This window comes from Anas acuta, chromosome 11 (genome assembly GCF_963932015.1).
Source record: "Anas acuta chromosome 11, bAnaAcu1.1, whole genome shotgun sequence".
Classification (NCBI taxonomy): domain Eukaryota; kingdom Metazoa; phylum Chordata; class Aves; order Anseriformes; family Anatidae; genus Anas; species Anas acuta.
This window is the reverse complement of record NC_088989.1, coordinates 6,604,713-6,620,365: the sequence shown is the minus strand read 5'-3', so window position 1 is coordinate 6,620,365 and position 15,653 is coordinate 6,604,713. Positions and strand designations below refer to the sequence as shown.

Here is a 15,653-nt window from a genome sequence, read left to right as displayed (position 1 = left end):
AAACGCAGCATTAAGCAGGCAAACTGCCTCCAAAAACAGTACTCCAAGTGTGGAAGAGAGAAAGAAAAGGTGCTTAGGGATTTGGTACGTGATCATGATGGCTTAAATCCCTCACGGGCAGAGGAGCACTAGGTGGTCCCAGGAGAGCCCATCCCAAGGCAGGAGGAGGTACAGGGGAGGGCCCGGTGCCTTTATGGTCAGGGAAAGCAGCGTGTGCTCTGCCTGCACCGACACGGGGCTGCTGCCTGATTGCAAGGATAAACAGAGCACGGGTATCTATGACACCCGGCCCTGCTCCAGGAGGCAGTTGGCACGCCTGGTTTCCAAGCAGGGCGCACTTACTGCCATGCTGACGGCTGCGCTGTTATTGTACTTTTGTCCTCTTTCGTGCATGGGCTCCCCAGGGGCAGGGATTGCACCTTGCCTGATGTATTTACAGCATCTCACGTGCTAGATTCCCCTAACACTTCGTTACTGAGGCCATTCAGAAACCACTGTCACGAAGCTGCTGTGCTTACACCTGATTCCAGCTTCCTCTTGCTCAGATCAGTGTAGCTCAGACATTCACTCATCACTACAACCCCATAGTGCCAGGTCAGCTTAACTGTGCCAATATTCAAGTGAGCTGGATGGAAACCCTATAATTTTCTAATTCTTTTAGCTAAATAGCTGCCTTCTCCTGATATAAGCAACATATCAGCTGTGTGAAGACTCCCCAGGCTAATACAGTGTCGGCAATGTGGGCTTGTGCAAAGGGTGCAGTTCAGCTGAGGGAAGGAATGGAAGGAAGCCAAGCCCTAAATCCTCAACAAACCAGGTTTTACAGCTGAGAACAGCTTCAGTCTCACATTCCCTGCAACAACACTGCGGCAGAGCCATGGCCCACCTGATGCTGAGCAGTGGAGCTGACCCAGCCAAAGGCACATACATCAGGGCAGCTCAGAAGAAGCACAGAACAAAAGTCAAACAAAACTTTCAAGCTGCTTAAGTCATCCCCCTTTGGAGGCTCACCTGCCCTTATAACCTCCTGCATATCCACCATGGGGTGATGCTGCGAGCCCAGGGCACAGTGTGCTGCCCACCGCCATGGCCAGGGCTGGACCTGAGCTTCCCACCAGGATTTTCAGCTCAGAGCTCTGCAGCACGGCGAGCTGCAGGCGAGCAATGCAGAGAGGGAGGCACTGCTTCGGTGCGCTGATCCAGGCAGACAGCGAGAGGCAGGAGGGGGGCGAGGGGGCGAGCACTAGAAATTCCTTTGACAGGGTGAAAAATGAAAGCAAAGTGAAACACAGCTCAATCTGTCAAAACAAAATCACAGCAAGCCCACTGAAAAAAATAAAAAAACGCGGCTCAGCTCACATTCTGTAGTAAGCAATAGCTGCTACATTTGTTTTCTTGAAGATAAGCAGGTGGGTCAAGTTTGCCAGACAACACACTGACTAGATCTGAAAGGTAATCACAGCAGAAAAGCAACCTTTCAAATTTTGCAAAGGCTCTAAATACAAATAGGGACAAACTACAGACCTGCTTCCACCTTGCAATTCAAAAAGGCTTGCTAAAAAGTTCTTGGAGTTGCACTCTTGGGCCAATGGACAACCTCCAGGGTGCCTGCTCCAGGCAGGCTTCTCCTCTCCCTCGAGCACCAGCCAAGGAGGAGATGAGGCTCTTCATAGCTAACAAATCACAAATGGGCACATGGCTAAAGATGCCATACAGTGCATTTTTGGCCACAATGGTAAAGGTCAACCTAATATTCAGAGTACAGAGAACCCATTAACCTGGTAAGAGAGTCCTAACAACGTTACCCTGAGGGTGTTTGCAATGGTGAGACAGCTTGTAATTAGCTTAGGTGGGCCAACCTAATTATTCGTGGCCTGAAGAAGTGTCTCCCAGTGCAAGAGGGGTACAAGATGTATTTATAGTTCTTTCCTGATAAGCTTATTATAAGCTTTCAGAGATGAATGACCTCAGCATTTCACTGCTTTCTTGCAACCTGGAGATGCACACCGGAGCCAGGAGCACAAAGCTGGGGCTGCGTGGGGCTGGAAGTGAAACAGGAGAAAAGAAAACAAGAAAAAGCAGACTTCTGTCACACTGCAGTGTGAAACTGCGATCTGCTGGCTTCATTTTGCAATGGACAATTATATATGATACATGTCCATTTTATATTAACGTTCCAACAAACATTGCCATAAAACCCATTTTAACAAGGCCTCGAGCATTAAAAGTAGGAAATAATATAACAGGAACAGTTAATATAGACGTGCAGCACCCTGTATATACATATATATTCAGAGCTGTATTCACACTTTAAAAGCTTGGTCATTCTTCCAAATAGAGCAACATTAAAAAAAAATAAAAAAAGCAATTTCCCAATATTTCCATTCCATTTGCCTGCTCAGATCTTTATTTGTTGTAACAGGCCTTCAGGTACAGACAGAAATTAATCTATTTCAAACTGGAACCTGGCAGAAGAAAGATGGGAGGAAGGAAAAGATACCAAAAAAACAAAAGTTTCATTTTTCTGTGTCTCATTTATTTACTTTTTTCCAGGGTGTCTCCTAACATTGCTAAATCTCCCTGGTGCACACAGCTTTGCCATTTGCATCTGCATCGCTTTAACCTCTCCTCCTTATCACGGCGATCGGTTGCCTATTTTTGCAGGGGCTGAAATCCTACCACTTCTGTGTTACCAGTTCCCTTCCTGCTCCCCCGAGGTTTCCTCTTCCATTACAAATTAACTCCTCTGTGCTCCAGCCCTCCTCCTCAGAGCCTGGTGCCAGGTTCCTGGATTCCCACACCACCCTCGCGTAAAGCAAGAGCAGCAAGCCTCCCTTGGCATCAGCAAGTTCGGGCCACCCCATTTAGGCAAATATTTTCATACGTGCATGCCACATTTCATAACCAAACATTTGTAAGTGCGGGGTCGATCCTGAGGAGCTCTTTATCACACTGACTTCAGTTGCGTATTCTCATTCCAGTATTTTCACTGATTAAAATTTATCAGATCATCAGCGTTTGGTGAAGGAAGAAAGGAAGGGGTGCACGGGTCACCAGTAACGCAATTTGAACTCCATGACCTTCTTTGTAAATTTTCACAAAACCTAACAGAGGCCAGCAGTAACGAGCAGCTCTAATTAGTAGCCTGCTGCTGACCTCCAATAGCTCCTGCATGAGCACAGGGGGAACCTGGCTCCTCCTTGGGTCCCTGATGGTGAAAGCTTGTCCGGAGGCTGCGGGCACCAGGCTCACCTCGCAGAGCAGTCGGCAGCTTCGCCTGCACTCGGACACTTGTAACTTAACTCGGCCTCTGTGGAACAGAATCAAGAGGGAATTTGCGAAGAGACCACAGTTTCCCTTGGATTTCTCTATTCTGCTATAAAAAAATAGTGTCAGAAGGTGCAAAACCACCAGCAAAAAATAGTAGATGATTTGAATACCTCTTCTTTTCCATTAGGGTCAGAGAGTCTAATGATCTCAGTATTTATCGAAATGCTCCTAATTACACAACTCCTTATTGCGTTCATTTAAACGCTCTGCCCAATGTGCCAATTAGTGTGATTTACCCGCAGGCACATAAATCACCTGACTGAGACCTGGGGAGCTGCAGCTCCACGCGGGGCCAGCACAAACACCACACACATGAAGGCATTTGGGAGGGTCTCCCATTTAACTACATTCTCACCGTGAAACCTCCAAACCTCAGGGACTAGCCTCAATAGCAATCACTGCTAGAGCCTGTGCTGGTTTATCTTACACCAGGTCGGGCTCTACCTTTGCAGACGTCTGGCTGCTATACGTGACCACTCACGGTGACTCAGGGATGAGCCCCAGACTATCTCGGAGAGGATCTCCTTCCAACAAGCCTACCTGGGCATCCTGACCCTGCACAACCTCTCACCCACAGCTCTAATTCTCAACCAGGCCTGGTCCCACGTGGTGATTTGGGTGCTGTGTTATTTGTACTATTCAGTCTATCAAAAACCCTGCAGCTTCTTCCACACGGACTTAGTCTTGCGAAATAGTGCCCCAGTTCTCAGAACTGAGTGAGGATGAAACAGGATAGGAAAATAAATCTGCTCGATAAATGCACAGCGATCTCCTCACGCTCCTGTAAAGCATAACTGGAAATGACATGTATTTTAAAAGGGTAAAATCTGGGAACTGCCACCCAAACTGTAAATGACGCGGCAAACCCTGCTTCCTTCCTTCCCTGCGGCCAATAAAAGACGAAACTCTCCAGAAATGAGTCACCTCCAATTCCCACTATCAGCAAGAACCTCCAAAAAGTGCCTGTATTCAGTGATACCAACCCCCTCATAGCAGTCAGAAATATAGGGCTTTTAACCAAAGAAGTGAACAACGCCAGCCCCGAGGGCTCATGCTGCAGTGCAGGAAGAGATGCAGCTCTTGCTCAAACCTCTCTGCTCCTCACCCAAGGAAGAGAAGCTGAAGAAGAAAAGAATGGTTGCTCTCCTCGGTATTTCTCCCCTTAACTTCCAGCATTCACCACGTTCAGATGCCCTGCGGGTTTGCTTTGCTACCGCAGCCACGTCACACAGGCAGTCCTTGCTGCAATCCTCCAGCACTGCCCTCCTGCTCTAAGTTGGCTGTTAGCAGAGCCATGAGAAAAGACATAATTGTAGGTAAATGTTTTTTGGGGGATTACTCTCCCCCACCTGCTCCAGCAGCATCACGGTCCCCGCTGCTCCTGGCACCGGTTGGGCTGCATCTCGGGACCTGTGCGGAGCAGACTCAGACCTGGCAGCCTCCTCAGCAGAGCCTGCGACAGCAGGGGGTGAGTTGTGCCAAATGCTCAGCAGAAATTTTAGGGCCACCCGAGCTGAGCAACCGGGATGAAGCCTGGATATAACATACATCAGCAGAGCCTAAAAATGCAAGCTTTTCCACTTCCAAGGCTGCAGCTCTACCATTTCACACACAATTACAGCGTTTCTTAACATGCACACATTGATGCATAGCAAATCGCAACAAGAATAATGGGAGGGCAAGAAAACAATGGCAAATTAGCAAGATAAAACCAACTGTGACAGCATGAAATTGTTGTCACTCCTGGATTAGCCTCTAATCCATATATCAGTCACTCTGGTTTTTGGGTTTGTTTCCACAAATTCTAGGGAGGTGAGCTGAGAAACGTGGCATTTTTTCCCTCTGTACAAACGAAAAACTGATCTGTGCTGCATATTTTTAAGATTAACAATCCAAGGTCAGCCTCTTGAAAGGAGAAGTAATGGTAAAATATTTTTCCAAACCATGTTTGAGCAAAGGAGGAATTTCATCTTGACGTAGAATACTTGTTTTTTAACCTAGATAGGCTCTGGGACTTTTTTTTTTCCTTCTTCTTTAACAGTATCAACCAACGAGGACTCCCAGGGCCTGATTAAATCCCCACCCTTCAGTCAAATCCTTATTACTAACATGACAAAGGTCAAGGGATACAGAAAAAAAAAAGATGGTCTCATGATGGACAGAACAGGTGTAGAAATTTTGCCTTATTCTCATCTGTAAGAATGTGGGGAAAGGCAGGAGAAAAAGCATCCTTCAACTGGCAACAGCACACTGGGTGATGCAGAGGCACCATCCTTCCCATGCCAAGGCATGGGTCAGAACCAGGCCCTGGAGATCCAAAATACTCTGTGGCTTGTGTTTATATCTTGCAACAGAAATACGGCTGAACAAATACCTCCAGAAATCGCTGATCTCCGCAGGCTCCAAGTACGCTCACAGAAACTTTTACATGCCGAGTTTTAAAGCGTTAGAGCAACAGAAGAGGGCAGCGAGCTTTTAAAACCTGTTCCCAGGCTAAAACCCTTAATTATGGAGCGAGGCTAACGCAGACAGAGGTGTTTACAAGCCTCTCCAATGAGGATTTTATAAACGGAAGAGCCGCCACAGGCTGCACGGTAGCCTTGAGAGTTACAAGCGGGACACCAGGCTCTTCCTGTCCCCAGAGGGGACCCATCCCTCGCAGGTCGTTTCAGCCTTGCACAGGAGTGTTAATTCGGGACCGATGACTCACGATTCCTGTTTTCCAGAACGTTCAAACCAATATTGGGAGGAAACCTGGTGTGTTTTTTTTCTCCCCCTGTAGCTGAGCGGCTGGGTAAGAACAGGAAAGACAGGAAGGAGTCAAAAATTGAGCAAAAATGGATAAACAGCGTCGTGAGCCCTTCCTGAGCCTCTCCAAGCGATGCGCTGCAGGAGGTCCCATCCCACACAGGTTGGAGGCAGAGGCTGTGCATCCAAAAGCCAAAAGCTCATGTGGAGCAAACCGAGGACAAACAGCCCCAGCGGACAAACAGCACCGAGCATAATTTCACACACAGCCTCTTCCAAGAGCTGAGCCGCTCTTACCTCGCTCCTGGGAAAAATATTTTCGATTTTGAGGTTTTATTTAGCCCAAACAAGAAGCCTGGCGGTGCAAACACAAGTACACAAAGTGGGAAACAACAAACACAAATAGGACCAGGCAGCGGGCCGGCAGCACAGCCCCAAGGAGCAGCAGCAGAGGCAAGGACCAGGACGCGCTGGGCTGCAGGCTCCAGGAGGCCAGCCTCTGCCTTCACTGCTCGCAGCTGCTGCCAAAGCTGGGAGCATTTCATTTGTGCACTCTGCCAATTAAAAAAGCTCGTCAGTAACCGGGCTGGCAGGTGGAAACCAGTCAGACAGGCCTGTGGCCTCGCGCAGGCGCGCTGGGCCGGGATCAGGCCTCCCTGAAGGCTGAGCTAAGAGGCGGGTTATGTGTAGGGGTGCGCAGGGAGGCTGGGGCTCCCGGCTGAGGTGGGAGCACTGCTCCCCAATTTCCATGGGTTATCCTCCCCGTGCCACACATCTCTCCACCCAGCATCCCGAAGTGCTGACAGGGCCCAAAGACGTAAAAGTCCATGGTCCCTCCAGACCTCCCGTCAGCTGCTTCTCCTCTCTGAGCAGCCTCACCTTGTGTGAAGACGTTGCAGATCCGGTAATAATTCCTACCAAACGTGACATTGCCTCACTTCCTCTGGAAAATGGCGTCCTGGCCGCTCCCTGTCCGCCTGGCTGCGATCCGAGGCCTGGAAAGCCACGGCTGCTCCCATGGCTGCAGCCCCCCGGGGCGAGCAATTCCTGCAGAAAGCATCTCCAGCATCCCTGGGATTAAACCCTTTCAGCAAAGATGAAATTTCTTAAAGTTTGCTTTTTTTTTTTTCCAAAGCTCTTCAAGTCTTTTCGTTCCCAAAAGTTGCCCTCGCAAGGCTGAATTTGTGGGAAAAGTGAGATCTTGCACACAAAGCAGGCTGGGGCCACTGCTTCCAGCCCAAAGCCTGATCCATTTTCCCCCCTAGAGGCACGGTTAAGCACCCACATTATGCAGGCAGACTGTTGAAACCATGCAGATGGTTGTGCCACCCCAATTTCCTGAGATTAATCCTGTTTCAAACCCTTATCTAAATACAAATAGGAAAATATACAATCAAGCAAACATCAAAAAAAAAAGGACTTCAACTTGGCTGGACAAGAGCTTTATGAGGAGCAGCTGTTTTTTCCCCAAGGTTTCTGAATTATTTTATTAGGATTCCAAGAGCTCTTAGAAGAGGCTGACAAGACCCCATTAAATCACCTAACATTTAACAGTCCCATTTATTACATTTTGCCTTTCCCCCTCCTCCCAACGCAAATCAATCTCTTTTTTTGTGCGTGTGCTTATTTCCCACCCTCGCTGGTTCTGCACACGATGGATTTCTATCACAATGTTGGTTGGGGAGCACCTCATCTATTAGAATGCCATCAGTATCTGCTCCATACATGATGACTTCTGAGAGGAAATAACATTGCTTTATTTTTTTCCCTCCCTCTACAGCTTCACATTTTCACATTTTCTGGCCAGGAAAAGGGCACTGTGCTCTCAGACTGGAACTGATAAACACACCATGGAGCAAAGAAAGGCCTGAAGGCTGAATGATCCAGTCTTAACTCCTGCGGAAAAATGCCTTTTTTAAGACCAAGTCTGAAGAAAACAGTACCTCGGGAATATACTGAATGAAGGATGAAAGATCAGGTTTTTTGTAATTTTGGTGCCAACTGGAACCCAACCGACTTTCATCCACAAAGTTATTATAAGCTAATGAATGAAAATGCTCCAACAGGAAGCACAGCCAAAAAGCTTGTTTCAACCTCAGCAAAACCTGGCTCAACATCTCTTCCAAACAACCTGGAACCAGCTTCCAGTGCAGGAACACATCTCCCTCCCCTTCAGGAATGACATCTGCCCCAAGACCAAAGGTTCTGCCCTGCTATCAGATGTCAGACCTGTGTTCCCAGCCACAAGGCAGCAACTCCCATCAATTCAGACACACGGTGACGAACAAGCTGGGCGCGTGGCACTTGCCTTAGCTGGGAGATATGAAAATGAAGCAAGCGCCATCAGATGTGGGATAACTGCTGGAAGGGAAGTGTGGGAGAATTCAGGACATCCACAACAGCGCATTGCCTGGTATTCCCTGGTTGGACACACTTGGAAGTATCCCCGCTGCTGTGGTCTCCTGCAGAATGTGCTGCACTATGGTGACTGCTGTGGAGAAAGGAAGGAGCAATCCCTTCTGGTGTACAAACCCACGATGCTTCATGCTAAACATCACTGCTGACAGGCGAGAGCATCCAGGCTGGACCAGAAGAGGACTCTGGATGGAGCAGGGATAGCAACATCTCCCAGCACGCTCCAGAGAAAACTTCTTAATATCAATTTATATCCTGAAGTATGAATCCCTACCCCTTCCAACATTCTTAATTTCAAAGGGCTGTTTTTTTATTTTGGGTGGGTTTTTGCCTTAATCTCAGCTGCTCCAACAGTTCACATACACTATTTAATTACTGGCATCGTCTCAGACGTTGAATTTTGGCCCTCAGTAACATCCTGCGGCAAGAAGCTCAGCAAATTACCATGGGGAAAACATTCCCTGATTCCTTTGGAGTGCAGCATTAAGGCTGCATAGTAAAATTCCCAGAGGCCAGGAAATGAAAATATTAAATATTCTAATAACATCACTAAAGAAGTAATGTTTTACATATATGTCGTTCCAATCAAATATTTTTCCTGCTTAATCATTTAGGAATGATTAAACCTCAGTGCAATTCATGCTGGTGTCAAAGGCTCATACACAGAAAAAGAGAAAGGAAGGACTGCACACAGAAACCCTGTACAGGATATAACATAACCAGGCAACCTCTACTGCAGACACTTGAATTTCACATTTTCTGGTTTTGTTGATTCTAACTAGACAAGCTTAATGGCACCGTAATTATATAAATTACCTGGCATATATAACACTGCATAAATGCATGATAAATGAACCGCTGCAGAGGAAACACCAAAGAAATATCACAACTAAGCTTTTCTTTGGTTTTCCACCTAAAAAAAACACAAAGACCATGCAACTGCAGTAAAATATGATGAGCAAAACCAGCCTCTGTAAGAAAGCCTTCTTCCTGCAGACCTTTGCTTAAATCTGGATAATTAAGGTATTTCCAAAGGGACTGCAAACCAACTTAAGGGAGGGCACAGACTTGAAATATATACATATATTAAAGAAAAATCAAACCATAGGCTTTTGATTACAGCCAGAAGAATAAAGCATCTGACTTCAGTCTTCAAAGACAAGGAAATTCAGAAATAACACTGACTCTCCTATTACTCATCCCGACTGTGCTTGGTTGTTAAAATTCACGCAGGCCACCCAAAGTTAAGAAACCTCCAGAAAAACGTTCAGCTCAAAGGGAGATGTTAAAAAGAAGCCCAAGGCAGGTTATGTGGTGGAAATGTAATGCACAGCATCCTTCAAGAGTGTTGTATGTGCCATTCCTGAATTGCAACAGTCACACTCATATGGTTGTAATTTACAAATTAACACTAGGTAAAATAAGAATTTCCTCACACCTTGAGCTGAAATACCAGATATTCTTCCCAGAGTTAACTTCATCCTTCCTTACCTTCCTACAACTGATTGCCATTTTTTATGGCAATAGCATATTTTTGGCAAACATCTAAGCTCTTAGCTCTGTTTTGCTTACATGTACTTTAGGTGGTAGCTTGACGTGCATTGATACCAAAATTCTCACACACAAAAAAAAACCCACAGCACTTGACTGGGGCTGAGCTTTCCAGATCAAGGCTGCAGGGAGGTAAGACGGATGACTCAAGGCCGGTATGAGAGGGCTGTTAATTACAGCTCTCACGTACGCAGGATCGTGCCTGTACGGGCCTTTTCGAGGCTTCCTCATCTACGGCTGCAGGAGAGGAGCGTTAGTGCAGACGGAGCAGGCTGGGAAATGTGAAACACAGATCAGCCCCGTGACTGAGGCCTTCCTCCATCACCTCCCAGACCAGGAACCATACCACTACAGCATCAAACACACCCTTAAACCTGCCACGATGATTTAGGCTACAGCGGGCACAAAACCAGACCAAAAGGGCTGAAGAAGATCTAAACCCCATCAGCCCACTGGGACAGCAGCAGCACAAAACACCCCAAACTCACTGTCCCCGTCCCCACCCCACAAACCGATGCATGTGGCTCCAACCCCCAAGACACAATTTTTCAAGGTGTAAAATCCTGTCTATGCCAGGAGATACTGCAGCTTTATCATCTCCATTTACTTCTGACCATGCAAGGCCCTCATCTACGTGGCAGCCGTCTCTTAGGTGAGCACCGCTGCAGCTCCTCTCCCGGTGGTTGCTGCACTTTGTTTAGGTCCAATGTGAAGAGCAAAATGAAGCAAAATCACCAAGTGCTGCTGGAACTTGCACCGATATGTTAAAAAAAAAAAAAATGGCTTGGAACCAACGTTTTCATAAAAGGTGCTCCTGCCTCACCCTTTTCCTGTAGGGAAAGATGATGACAACTGGAAATAAGAACGGTTTTGAGACGAAGTTCCCAACAAAGCAGAAAATCACCTGACAAAATCAACTTCTTCCCCTATCGTGCTGTTCGTGCAACAAACCAATGCTACTTTCTCCTGCCCGTTTTATTTCCTCGCCCACCACAAGCATGAGTGTGAGGACAACTGTGCTCAGCTCAGCTACTCTGTGCCCAGCGCTGAGCTAAGCATGGTATTTCCCTTTGGAAGGGGGCAAAGCTGTGCCTGCAAACATTAGAAAAAATAAATATTAAACATTTAACATATCCTATATAATATATATTAAGATCTTAAATATTAAATTAACTTACACTGAGCTTTCAACCCACTGCAAACAACTTTTCAGAGAAGTGGTATTTACACGACTAGCCAACAACTTTAGAACAAGCCCGTAAAGCAATTAAATGCTGCTCCACAGCACGGGTGACTCAGTGTCATGGATCATCCAGTGCCCAAACTGTGGAACTGCCGATTCCAGTTAAAGGCAACAATCTGGTAGTAAATACAACGTTGTGTCCTGGCCGACAATGGGCTGGTATCATTAGGACGTATGTGTTGTACCAATTACAAAATTAATTATAAAGTCGTGTCAGGTCACTCAGTTGGAAAACAATTATTTCCCTTCAGTACAATAAATGAGAGTCGGTACCCCACCTTCAGCAGTATGCAAACTGCGGTGGATTGCTTGGGACTAACCCAGCTCTCTTTAGTGCTGGCAGATACCCCAAAAACCTCATGGACTTGAGATGAATGCGTGTCGCCCTGGAAGAATCCAGTCAGGCAATAAGAAAACACAGTGGGTGAAGCAAAAGCAAAGCAAAACTGCAGCCCAAGTTCTAGTTTACCAACAAGTAGCCAACAAGTTCTAGTTTAGGCGAATTTGAAACATAACAAGCACGAGTTATTGTCTGGTTATCAGTTACAGTTCTGGGGCTAGGCTGGTTGACGGCTTTTCTTTTTTAGCAGTTTTGTTGAGACAGTACAAGAACTTTGGTAAAGCGTTGGTGGTGTCATTGTGCTGTGACAGAAAATCTGCACTACGTATTTCCAGGGTAAAATTCTCACATCTCCCCTTCAGAAAGGATCTTGGTCCTTCTCTGATCACTCCAGGCTAGCCTCAGCTCTTCAGCCACGACATCTACTTACAGAAAACACAGCAGCTTGACAACCATGTGTGCTTGTTTTCAAGAGTGCAGCGATGAAAACGGACAAGGAACAAACAAGAGACAACAACAAACACCAGACACTTCCTCCACGCACGCTTTCCCCACCAAGCACCCACAGCCTGGCACAGCTGGGGCCGCTCAGAGCCGCACACCGAACCTCCCCTGGTTACTCTGGGGACTCACTTCTCCATCACCTGCTGCGTGACAAACAGCACAACAAAACAAAGCTGGCTCCCAGGGAACGGTACAGAGATTTAATGTGTGTGATATATGCAAAAATCAATAAAATATGCACACTTACATACAGGGTACGAGCTGACATTTCCTTAATGCAAAGAGCCCGGCCCTGATGCTTCCTGAGGCTATGGGGGAATCTGCATGGTGTGGACGCCACCTCCTCAGCACAGCACGCAGGTGTCTCCCTGGTTTTCCATGTTAATTCCTGAGCCCTCACCTCCGGCTTTGCCTTGACTTTGGTATGCAGCTGTCATTGTCCAGCACTGGCTCCCAAGGCTGCTGCGGATGTGCACATCAGGCCCATTTCAGGGGAACCAGTTTGCATCTCAAAGCACAGCAGGTTTAAATCTTCTGCCTCAAAACCCATGAAAATCAATAAATGTTATGCAAACCTCCCTATTTGAAACCTAGATAAGAGAGAAGTAAAACTCTGCTTGCTTTGCAATGGTTAACCCCCCCTCCAACACCATGCACGCTCACCAGTTAAAACAAATAAATCAGACTTACTTCTCAAAGCCATAACAAAGCCCAGAAGTCTGCAGACTCGGAGCAGCGTTAGAGGCAGCACTAGCATTTTAGCACGGTTGCGGGGAGCTCTGTTTATATAAACACCCTCCCTCTTTCTGCTGCAAGTGCATGGACGGGAGCTCTCTGCTACCTGCCCTGTCCTTGGGGCACAGCTCGCCTGCTCACTCTGCTTCACCCTGCGACCTGGCTTTCCTACTCGAGGCTGGACTGGCTACAGCTGAACTTCACCAGAGGTCCCTGGGAGCAGCATTTTACAGCCTTGCTCTATCTGTTCTTGGTGCATGCTCCTGAGTCGCTGACACTGCAGGGAACAGGCAGAAAGCAGCCCGGCCATCCCCCCGGCACGGCCAGCCCACACTCCCGCAGGGATGCTCCGTGCTTCCAGCATCCCCATGCCCGAGGAGAGCTGCACCAAGGGGCTGGGGAGTGCACAGAGCCCGCGGATGAGACAGGCAGCTACAGGAGGTGATGCCACAGCAGCCTCTCTCAGAATTAATAAACTGCAATCCTAGTACCTTTCAGTCAAATGTGACTTTTGCTTTTTTTTTTTTTATTTCTTCTGTTTTTTTTTGTCATCCTTAATTCCCCTTCCAAGCATCCTCCAGCACATCGTGCCATGTGGGAGCCAGCGTGCAGGCAGCAGGATGCTGTTCCCACATCCCCTGGGCGCATGCACTGCCCCATGCTCCACAGCAGCAAGAGCAGCACATATCCAAAATCCCACTGGCCCCACAGCTGCAGACAGGCTTGCATCTAAAAATGATTTGCAGTTCTTGTCATGGCTTTTACCTTTTTTTTTTTTAATGTAAGTGTTGCTATCTATTTTCCCATTTTAACGTGTTTTTCACAGGCCTGTCTCTGCTTATGGGAATGATATTTGTCTTTCCTACGAAATTTTACATTTAAAGCTTTTTCGCAGTTTTAATCAACTGTCTGCATTAATTTCCTCTGCAATTCAGACAAAGTTTGTTTGTATCAGTTTCTCTAGCTATCTTCCCTCCTGCTGAATAAGGCTCGAACACACTCATTTCCTTATGATGGATTATTTTAATTAGATTCTAATCCTCTTTGAAGTGTATGTCATCCCTGGATGGCTTCCACCTCTTTTGGAGTTTCACCTTTTGTGTTACCTTGCCAGGACACAGCTCCCCAGCAATCCAGCTCTCTGTAGGAGCACACCGGAGCAATTCCAGTACCTTCCTATCAACAAACGCTCCGTTTTGCAAAACCTACTGGTTTATCTGGTTTCGCTGCCGAAACTTTGGCTGCAGCCTAAGCTGCTTTAGATGGTTAATAAAACGTTGCGGGTAGACCAGATACATGAAAAGTATTTAAATCCAGCGTGGTGCAAAGATGTTATTTACTTTCAAGAGTCCCTGCTGCTCGTATCGCTGAGGAGGGCCTGCCTTAAACAGGGAGAGGTGAGGGAGCAAGGAGGGCTGCGGAGGGGGCTGCTGCAGGGCAGGGAGCTGGAGGAGGAGGAGAATAAGGAGGGAGGTTATGGAGAGCTTTAGAAGAGGCGATATTCGAGATGTTACGAGAGGAGATAGCAGGGAGGTGTGGTGCGGGGCCTCCTGGGAGGGCAGGCCAGCAGCATCGCCCTCAGCCATCACGCGGGGCAGCTGCAGGGCCGTGTGTGAGCCGTTCAATATTAAACACGTGGGGTGCCAAAGCCTTGCAGGCATTCAAGGACTGACCAGATGGGCACTTGGACTGCAGATCCATGTGGGATTCCTGACCAGAGCAATCCCTGGAACAAGGAAACCCTCTGGGCTGAGGGAAGCCAGGGGCTGGGCATGTCCAGGAGCCCATGGAGCTGCCCCCAACCCTTGCTGCTCCCTGGCTGTCCATGTACAGCATCAGAGGCTGTAATGGCCCCACAGCACAGCCACTGTTACTAAGTTATGCCCTATAACATCTACTTTGTCTGTATTTCAGCCCTTCAGTTGTTATTAATTTCCAAAGGCATTCTGAAGACGTTTGAAACACTCACACAGCACAAGTTTATCCGGCAAACTGCCCGGCCAAGATCTGATATTAGCAAGCGCTTCACCAGTGAGTCCAAGCGTTTTTGTTCACAAGCTTCCTCGGAAAGAGAGCAAACCACAGCCGCCATTCCAGGAAGCTGCCTTCGCGAGGAGGGATGGAAACAAAGCAGGGGGAAAGGGACGGTCCTCGCATTGTCTGACATTTTGTGGTCGTGGCGTAACCAGACGAGCAATTCCCGTGAGAGAAGTCTACAAAGACATACTGGCAGGGTAATCCTAATTAAAAGACAAAAATCCTAATGTACGGTCGCCACGTTTAGCCTCGCCAGGACAAAAGCATGACCAAGATTTGTAGGACTAAAAACAATTGTGCTAGCCAAGGCTGATGCATCTTAAATCTTCGCGCTCACAGAGGGTAGAGAGTCTAACACTCTTTGTAAACCTTTGTCTTCTCCTCACACCAGTAACCACACATCTGAGATCCCCAAGTCTTCAATCATTTTTTAAATTCCCGACTGTCTGTAGTTCCTAAAACCCCAAGTAAACACTGTCTCTTGGCTTGCCCATTTGCAAGAGAAAGTAGCAGCTTTTGTTGATGAGCGATAAACTTTGTCAATACAAGGGCAGGGGAAGAATGGACCAAACGCATTGCAGGGCCTTCAGCTAAGATGCAGAAGTAATCGCAGCTGACAAGCATTAATATGCTAAACTTAGCAACCTCCTGTTTAATCAAGTTTTATCAAAACTGCCATCGTTTTGCACAGCTCGAAGAACTGGGTACGTTTCTGGGATACTTGAAGGATCAGTGTAACATAGATCTAAA

General features: G+C 47.3%; 1 protein-coding gene across 29 annotated transcripts in view; it reads right to left on the bottom strand.

Moving 5' to 3' along the window:
* MAGI1 (membrane associated guanylate kinase, WW and PDZ domain containing 1) overlaps positions 1 to 15,653 on the bottom strand; it is a 317,508-nt gene that overhangs the window by 279,996 nt on the left and 21,859 nt on the right. The window lies entirely within an intron of this gene.